Raw genomic sequence first — 8,862 nt, forward strand, 5'->3', positions numbered from 1 at the left:
TATCCCCTCCCCACTAACACTCCCTTCATGCCTCCTCTTCCTCCTCTCACACCTCCCTATATCCCCTCCCCTAACACTCTTCATGCCTCCTCCCTCCTCCTCCTCTCACACCTCCCTATATCCCCTCCCCCACTCTTCATGCCTCCTCTTCCTCCTCTCACACCTCCCTATATCCCCCTCCCCTAACACTCTTCATGCCTCCTCCTCCTCCTCTCACACCTCCCTATATCCCCTCCCCTAACACTCTTCATGCCTCCTCCTTCCTCCTCTCACACCTCCCTATATCCCTCCCTATATCCCCTCCCCTAACACTCTTCATGCCTCCTCCTCCTCCTCTCACCTCCCTATATCCCCTAACACTCCCCTTCTTCATGCCTCCTCTTCCTCTCACACCTCCCTACCCCTCCCTATATCCCCTCCCCTAACACACCCCTCCCCTAACACTCTTCATGCCTCCTCTTCCTCCTCTCACACCTCCCTATATCCCCTCCCCTAACACTCTTCATGCCTCCTCTTCCTCCTCTCACACCTCCCTATATCCCCTCCCCTAACACTCTTCATGCCTCCTCCTCCTCCTCTCACACCTCCCTATATCCCCTCCCCTAACACTCTTCATGCCTCCTCTCCTCCTCCCTATATCCCCCTCCCCTAACACTCTTCATCCCCTCCTCCTCCTCCACACCTCCCTATATCCCCTCCCCTACTATATATCCCCTCCCCTCTCACACCTCCCTATATCCCCCTCCCCTAACACTCTTCATGCCTCCTCCTCCTCCTCTCACACCTCCCTATATCCCCTCCCCTTCCCTCCTCCTCCTCCTCTCACACCTCCCTATATCCCCCTCCCCTCCCTTCATGTCACTATTCCTCCTCTACCCCCACCCACCTCAGACATGTTAACAGCCACCCAGGTGAAAGGGCGAGTCGGGGCAAGGGTTTCATCTCGTTACGCTTTAGTGGAGGTGTGTTGCCGAGGGATACAGAACACAGAACCCCCCTCAGCATCCACATTGTTGGGCTGTGTGTGTGCGGGCATGCGTGTGTGGTGTGTGCTTGTGTGTCATCATTCCATGCTCCGTATATCTGTCTGGGGATAGGGATCGAATCCCAGTCCATGCTACTGCTCTAGGAGGTCCGATCTAACCCAGAGATGTGTTTTCAGAACAGAGGTAGAGACAACACAGAAGACATGTTTTTAAGCTGATCAACACACAGCAGAAAGCAGCGCATTATCTCTGTGGCTCAACGACATGTTAAAGACTAGCATATTACTAAGTCTCTACGGACAGGAGAAAAAGAAGGACCCAAACAGAGAAAGGGAGGATAAACAAAGAGGAGTGGAAATAAGTGAGAGAGAGAAACTAATAGAGAGGAGAAGAGGAACATGAGGAAAACGTTGTGATGAAGGGTTGAGATGAAAGGAGGAGAGCTGAGCTATAACTAAGAGAGACCATCTGGGTGAATATTGCCGTCCATTTCTTCTTTATGACTTCTCTCTTTTCATCTCCTTATCCTTCTCTTTTTTTCTTTCTGTCTCTCTCTCTTTTCTCTTTCTCTCCCTTCCTCCATCGCTCTCTTTCTCTCCAGACATGGGAGAATGGTAGTATTTGAAGAAGCCCTCAGCTGTTAAACACATGGGTTACTGGACACCAGAAGTGTGTGTGCACCAGCATGCACATGCCTGTGTGCATGAGTTGTTTTGGAATCACCACATTTGATTAGACACCATGTACCTCAGCAGGAGATTATGGGTAGGGCATGGGGAGTCTGCATAAGGTACCAGGGCCTGTAGTGTGTGGTGTGTATGGATGGGTGGGTGGGGGGGGGGGTTAATGGGAAACTGTATACAATATCACTCATTTACTCTCTCTCTCTTCTGTCTTTCTCTGGCCGGTCCCTTCCTACACTCCATCCTCCCAGGTGACAAAGCTTATATTGTGTCCCTCCTTCTGCCTCATCCCCTATGGGTGACAGACACGCACGCACACACGCACACACGCACACGCACGCACGCACGCACACACACACACACACACACACACAAAATGAGAAACTCATATCTGTACATAAGGGTCGAGTGGGACAACCCTTCCCTCCTCCCTCCCTCCCTCCCTCCCTCCCTCCCTCCCTCCCTCCCTCCCTCCCTCCCTCCCTCCCTCCCTCCCTCCCTCCCTCCCTCCCTCCCTCCCTCCCTCCCTCCCTCCCTCCCTCCCTCCCTCCCTCCCTCCCTCCTCACGCCCTCTCTCCCTCCCTCCTTCCCTCTCTCTTTCATACCCTCCCTCCCTCCCTCCCTCATGCCCTCTCTCACTCCCTCTTTCACACACACACACACACACACACACACACACACACACACACACACACACACAAAAATGAGAAACTCATATCTGTACATAAGGGTCGAGTGGGACAACCCTTCCCTCCTTCATGCCTTCCCTCCCCCCCCCCCCTCCCTCCCTCCCTCCTTCATGCCCTCCTTCATGCCCTTCATCCCTCCCCTCCACACACACACACACACACACACAGTCACACATAGTCACACAGGCACACACACACACACACTGGCACACACACAGGCACAGTCACACACACACACACACTGTCACACATAGTCACATACAGGCACACACAGGCACACACACACTCACTCACAGGCACAGTCTCTCTCACACACACACACACACACACACACACACACACACACACACACACACACACACACACACACACACAGGTACTGCATGCATTGGTCACTGATACTATCAGAATACCTGGGAAGCTACTGTACAGTGTTCAGATCTGGGATCAGTCACATGACCATATTCTGTAAACTACCTGACACACACAGCATCATGGGGCACACACAGGCTTCCCTGCGCTAGACTCCCATCCAAAGCCATAGCCAAAACTGGCATGCAGTGTGCAGCAATAAGCAATCAAACAACAGTGTTCTTTGTGTGTGTTTAACAATTTAACATGGATTACTGAGCTATAATCTGTCAGCAGGCTGCTAAATAGTTCACTCAGGAAGTAACCCTTCAAACCCTAAATAGTTCACTCAGGAAGTAACCCTTCAAACCCTAAATAGTTCACTCAGGAAGTAACCTTTCAAACCCTAAATAGTTCACTCAGGAAGTAACCTTTCAAACCCTAAATAGTTCACTCAGGAAGTAACCCTTCAATGAGGACCGCCACAGGAAAGGAAGAACCAGAGTTACTCTGTTGTGGTATGATGAAACTGGCTCTCATGAGGACCTCCACAGGAAAGGAAGACCCAGAGTTACCTCTGCTATGGTATGATGAAACTGGCTCTCATGAGGACCGCCACAGGAAAGGAAGACCCAGAGTTACCTCTGCTGTAGTATGATGAAACTGGCTCTCATGAGAACCGCCACAGGAAAGGAAGACCCAGAGTTACCTCTGCTGTAATGATGAAACTGGCTCTCATGAGGACCGCCACAGGAAAGGAAGACCCAGAGTTACCTCTGCTGTAGTATGATGAAACTGGCTCTCATGAGGACCGCCACAGGAAAGGAAGAACCAGAGTTACCTCTGCTATGGTATGATGAAACTGGCTCTCATCCTCCACAAAAGGAAGACCCATAGTTACCCCTGCTGTAAATGAAACTGGCTCTCATGAGAACCGCCACAGGAAAGGAAGACCCAGAGTTACCCCTGCTGTAGTATGATGAAGCAATCAAACAACCCAGAGTTACCCCTGCTGTGTATGATGAAACTGGCTCTCATGAGAACCGCCACAGGAAAGGAAGACCCAGAGTTACCCCTGCTGTAGTACATGGAACCGCCACAGGAAAGGAAGACCCAGAGTTACCTCTGCTGTATAATGAAACTGGCTCAGAGAACAGGAAAGGAAGACCCAGAGTTACCTCTGCTGTGGTATGATGAAACTGGCTCTCATGAGAACCGCCACAGGAAAGGAAGACCCAGAGTTACCTCTGTTGTGGTATGATGAAACTGGCTCTCATGAGGACCGCCAAGGAAAGGAAGACCCAGAGTTAAATGATGAAACTGGCTCTCATGAGGACCGCCACAGGAAAGGAAGACCCAGAGTTACCTCTGCTGTAGTATGATGAAACTGGCTCTCATGAGAACCGCCTTACCTCTGCTGTATATGATGAAACTGGCTCTCACCGCCACAGGAAAGGAAGACCCAGAGTTACCTCTGTTGTGGTATGATGAAACTGGCTCTCATGAGAACCGCCACAGGAAAGGAAGACCCAGAGTTACCTCTGCTGGTATGATGAAACAGAGGACCACCACAGGAAAGGAAGACCCAGAACCCCTGTGTCATTAGAGTTACCAGCCTCAGATTGCAGCCCAAATAAATCATTCACAGAGTTCAAGTAACAGACACATCTCAACGTCAATTGTTCAGAGGAGACTGTGAATCAGACCTTCATGGTCGATTTGCTGCAAAGAAACCATTACTAAAGGACACCAATAAGAAGAACATACTTGCTTGGGTGAAGAAACCTGAGCAATGGACATTAGACCGGTGGAAATCTGTCCCTTGGTCTGATGAGTCCAAATGTGGGATTTTTGGTTCCAACTGCCGTGTCTTTGTGAGATGCAGAGTAGGTGAACGCATGATCTCTGCATGTGTGGTTCCCAACGTGAAGCACGGAGGAGGAGGTGTGATGGTGTGGAGGTGCTTTGCTGGTGACACGGTCCATGATTTATTTAAAATTCACGGCACACTTAACCAGCATGGCTACCACAGCATTCTGCAGCGGTACGCCATCCCATCTGGTTTGCGCTTAGGGGGAATGTCATTTGTTTTTCAACAGGACAATAACCAAAACACCTCCAGGATGTGCAAGAGCTATTTGACCAAGAAGGAGTGATGGAGTGCTGCATCAGATGACCTGGCCTCCACAATCACCACAACACAATTGAGGTGGTTTGGGATGAGTTGGACCAGAGTGTGAAGGAAATACAGCCAACAAGTGCTCAGCATATGTGGGAACTCCTTCAAGACTGTTGGAGACAATGTCCTCTAGAAGGCCATTGTGCCGGAAGACCTGGAAAGCGGTAGGGAGACCAGAGGGAAGGAAAAAACAGCAGGATTGAGAGAATCTGTCCACAACAACCGTAATAGTAGTAAAACCATCAGATGGAGGGAGATCCGTAACAACATTTATGGACAAATGGGACCAAGGCCGCTGAGACACGGGAAGGGGAAGGAGTTTCCCTGCTGGCGCATGCCAGGGAGATTTTGTTTGGGCACATACGGAGCATGAATTTATATAGCAGGTGATGTACTGTGCCAAGCAGATCCACCAATGATTTGCAGAGATGGATGCAATAGTGCAGGTAATACCTGGGTGTCCAGCAGCGGAGGATGTGTGTGTCCAGGTCAACAGCCGATTCCTCACTTCCGTGGGGATGTAGATGCGCTCAGAAGGGCAGGTAGCAGGTGCAGGTTCCCTCTCCAGAGCCTGGCGGATGTCCACATCTACAGTACGTCCCAAAACATGGAGCCAATGATATGGGAGGACAGAATGGGGGTCTGGAGGCCACAGGACTCTCAACCAACGTGGAACCACAACGTAAAAGAAAGCAGGTCTTCTAACATCATGACCCTACCAGGAGATGGTGGGGTCATGACCTTGGAGCCACTGGATGACTTTGTGTACGGGAACCGGGGTGATGAGGATGGGAAGGCTTTCTTGGTGAAAGGTTCCCACAGTGAGGGTGAGTGGCGCTGTGTGCTACTGCAGGGTCCCAATGGTCGTTTATCCAAGGCTTGGACCAGAAAAAGAGAGCGGGTACGCAGTCATGTTCAGAGAGGAGACGAGGGTCGGTAAAATTCCTAGCAGCACCAGAGTCCAGACGGATGGCGTTCGCAATGAGTGCGTCCAGAGAAAGGTTGTCGTCCCGGCACGTCAACTCCATCTGGACCTCCTTGAGCAGTCCTCTTCGGAATATGGATGTAATGACGTCTCTCCCCAGACATCTCTCCCAGACATCCTTAGCCCGCTTCAACGCGCCCCCGGTCAGCAGGGAAATGACCGTGGCAACCTTGCACCTCTCGGGGGTGGAGGCTGCCGTCTAATGGGCGAAATAGAGAGAACACTGGAGCAGTAAGCCACGGCATTTGGATGGAGTCCCGTCACACTTGTCCGGGAGGGACAGTTGGACATCGCTGACCGAGGCGTACTGCTGGGTAGGATGGGGGACTGGCTCGCTGGGACGAGTTGTGGTAGAAGGCCTTCCTTTTATTTGAAGGTGAATCTTCTTGGATGGTGTCAAGGCGGTGGAGGATGCGGAGCACCTCATCCATAGCTGTACGCAGTTGCGCCATCTGATCATGGTGTTGGTGGAGTAGGTGTCCCTGTTCGTCGATCGTCTGGGAGATATCTTTCTTCTTCTGCTGCTTCCATATTTTGAGACAGTATTCTGTAATGGAGATGCAGGGAGTCAGGAAGCAGGTGCAGTTGGTGAGTTTATGATGGGTTGCCAGGACCAGTGGTTAGGAAACCGGCGACGTCGAGTGCTAGAGTAGATGTGACACACAGTACCGGTACCCCCTGTATATAGCCTAGTTATTGTTATTTTGTTGTGTTACTATTTTGGTATATATTTTTTTGCTCATTTTCTAATTGCTAATTGTTTGCTAATTGTTCGTTAAGGCCTTGTAAGTAAGCAATTCACGGTAATGTCCTCACCTGTTGTATTCGGCGCATGTGACAAATCAAATGTGATTTGATTTGAGAGAGAGGGGAGGGAAGGAGGGGAGGGAGGCAGGGGAGGGAGGCAGAGGGGAGGGACGCAGGAGAGGGAGAGAGAGGGAGGGGGAGGCAGAGAGGACAGAAGAGAGAGAGAGAGAGAGGGAGGGAGGGAGGGAGAGGACGGGAGAGAGAGAGGGGAGGGAGGGAGAGAGGACGGGAGAGAGAGAGGGGAGGGAGGCAGAGAGGACAGAAGAGAGAGAGAGGGGGGGAGGGAGGCAGAGAGGACAGGAGAGAGAGAGGGGAGGGAGGCAGAGAGGACAGGAGAGAGAGAGAGGGGAGGGAGGCAGAGAGGACAGGAGAGAGAGGGGAGGGAGGCAGAGAGGACAGGAGAGAGAGAGAGGGGAGGGAGGCAGAGAGGACAGGAGAGAGAGAGAGGGGAGGGAGGCAGAGAGGACAGGAGAGAGAGGAGGGAGGGAGAGAGGACAGGAGAGAGAGAGAGAGAGCGGAGGGAGGGAGAGAGGACGGGAGAGAGAGAGGGGAGGGAGGCAGAGAGGACAGAAGAGAGAGGGAGAGGGGAGGGAGGCAGAGAAGACAGGAGAGAGAGAGGGGAGGGAGGCAGAGAGGACAGGAGGGAGGGGGAGGGAGGCAGAGAGGACAGAAGAGAGAGAGAGAGAGGAGGGAGGCAGAGAGGACAGAAGAGAGAGAGAGAGAGGAGGGAGGCAGAGAGGACAGAAGAGAGAGAGAGGGGGGGAGGCAGAGGGGACAGGAGAGAGAGAGGGGGAGGGAGGCAGAGAGGAGAGACAGAAGAGAGAGAGAGGGGAGGGAGGGAGAGGGGACAGGAGAGAGAGAGAGGGGAGGGAGGGAGAGAGAGAGGACAGAGAGAGAGGGGACAGGAGGGAGAGGGGGAGGGAGGAGAGGACAGGAGAGAGAGAGAGGGAGGGAGGGAGAGAGGACAGAGAGAGAGAGAGAGGGGGGGAGGGAGGGAGAGGGGACAGGAGAGAGAGAGAGGGGAGGGAGGGAGAGGGGCAGGAGAGAGAGAGAGGGAGGGAGGGAGAGAGAGAGAGAGAGGAGAGAGTGAGAGGGGAGGGAGGGAGAGGGGACAGGAGAGGGAGGGAGGGAGAGAGAGAGGAGGAGAGAGTGAGAGGGAAAACAGGATAGACAGTGGGCATTTTTCACATATGAAATTCTGTTACCTGGGTAGGTTTCCTTGAGTGTTTATGAGAATTCTACAAAATACGCTTTGCTTTCACAAGACCCGAAACAACCGTTTCAGAATGCGGTTTGCCAGAAGCTAACGGGCAGAAGGTTCCACGGAAGTCGCACTGCCGAGTCACTACCCGGTACTCTGGTCCAGGATCTTGAACCCACTTCTCACACAGGTCCAGGATTAGTTTCTGCCAGGGTTCGTTTGCGTTTCACACGTGCTTTATAGGGCAGATCAGGGTATTAAGCGCTCGGATCATACAGGGATATGTTAGTGTTGAGTTTGTTAGGGTCTTGGGAATTTATAGGATTACAGTTGACCTGTCTAATGACCATAGACACACACAACATAATTAAATTGACACGTATGTGTACACGCACAAAGGCACACAGAGACAAACAATTCCCGCTCAAACACCAAAGCACACACACAGATCAAGTATAGTTACTATAACAACTGAGTACTTCAGTCCAACACACTAACTGCCTCCTACCTTAATCTTGTAACTGTCTTCCACTAAGACTTACTCACTAGCCAATTATAGACACAAATAGGTGCGTGTGTGCCGGCCTGTTTGCTGCGTGGACCAGAGAGGTGAAAGAACCACAGGGTCTGGAGGAGGGGAGAGAACCACGAGACTCTAGACTCTTGCTCTCTCAGTGTGTGTGTGTTGAAGCTCTGTCCATGTTTGGCATTAGCAGGAACTCAAGGTTCTCTGAAGACGTCTACCAGTCTCCACTCTGAACTGCTCTCCGGCTCAGCTCCGCCTTCCTCAAGGATTCTACCAGACCACGCCCCCTTCTCAGGTCCTCCGCAGCCTATTGAAGGTGAGAGAGGATTCTACCTACAGTACCTGTCCCTCAGCCAACCAGGTTACTGATGTACAATAATTTATAGTCCCCTCGAAAGCTATGTTGTATCTAGGTTTATCAATAAGAATTGACATTATGGCCCATATTTTATATA

Source organism: Oncorhynchus masou, chromosome 28 (assembly GCF_036934945.1).
Source record: "Oncorhynchus masou masou isolate Uvic2021 chromosome 28, UVic_Omas_1.1, whole genome shotgun sequence".
Classification (NCBI taxonomy): domain Eukaryota; kingdom Metazoa; phylum Chordata; class Actinopteri; order Salmoniformes; family Salmonidae; genus Oncorhynchus; species Oncorhynchus masou.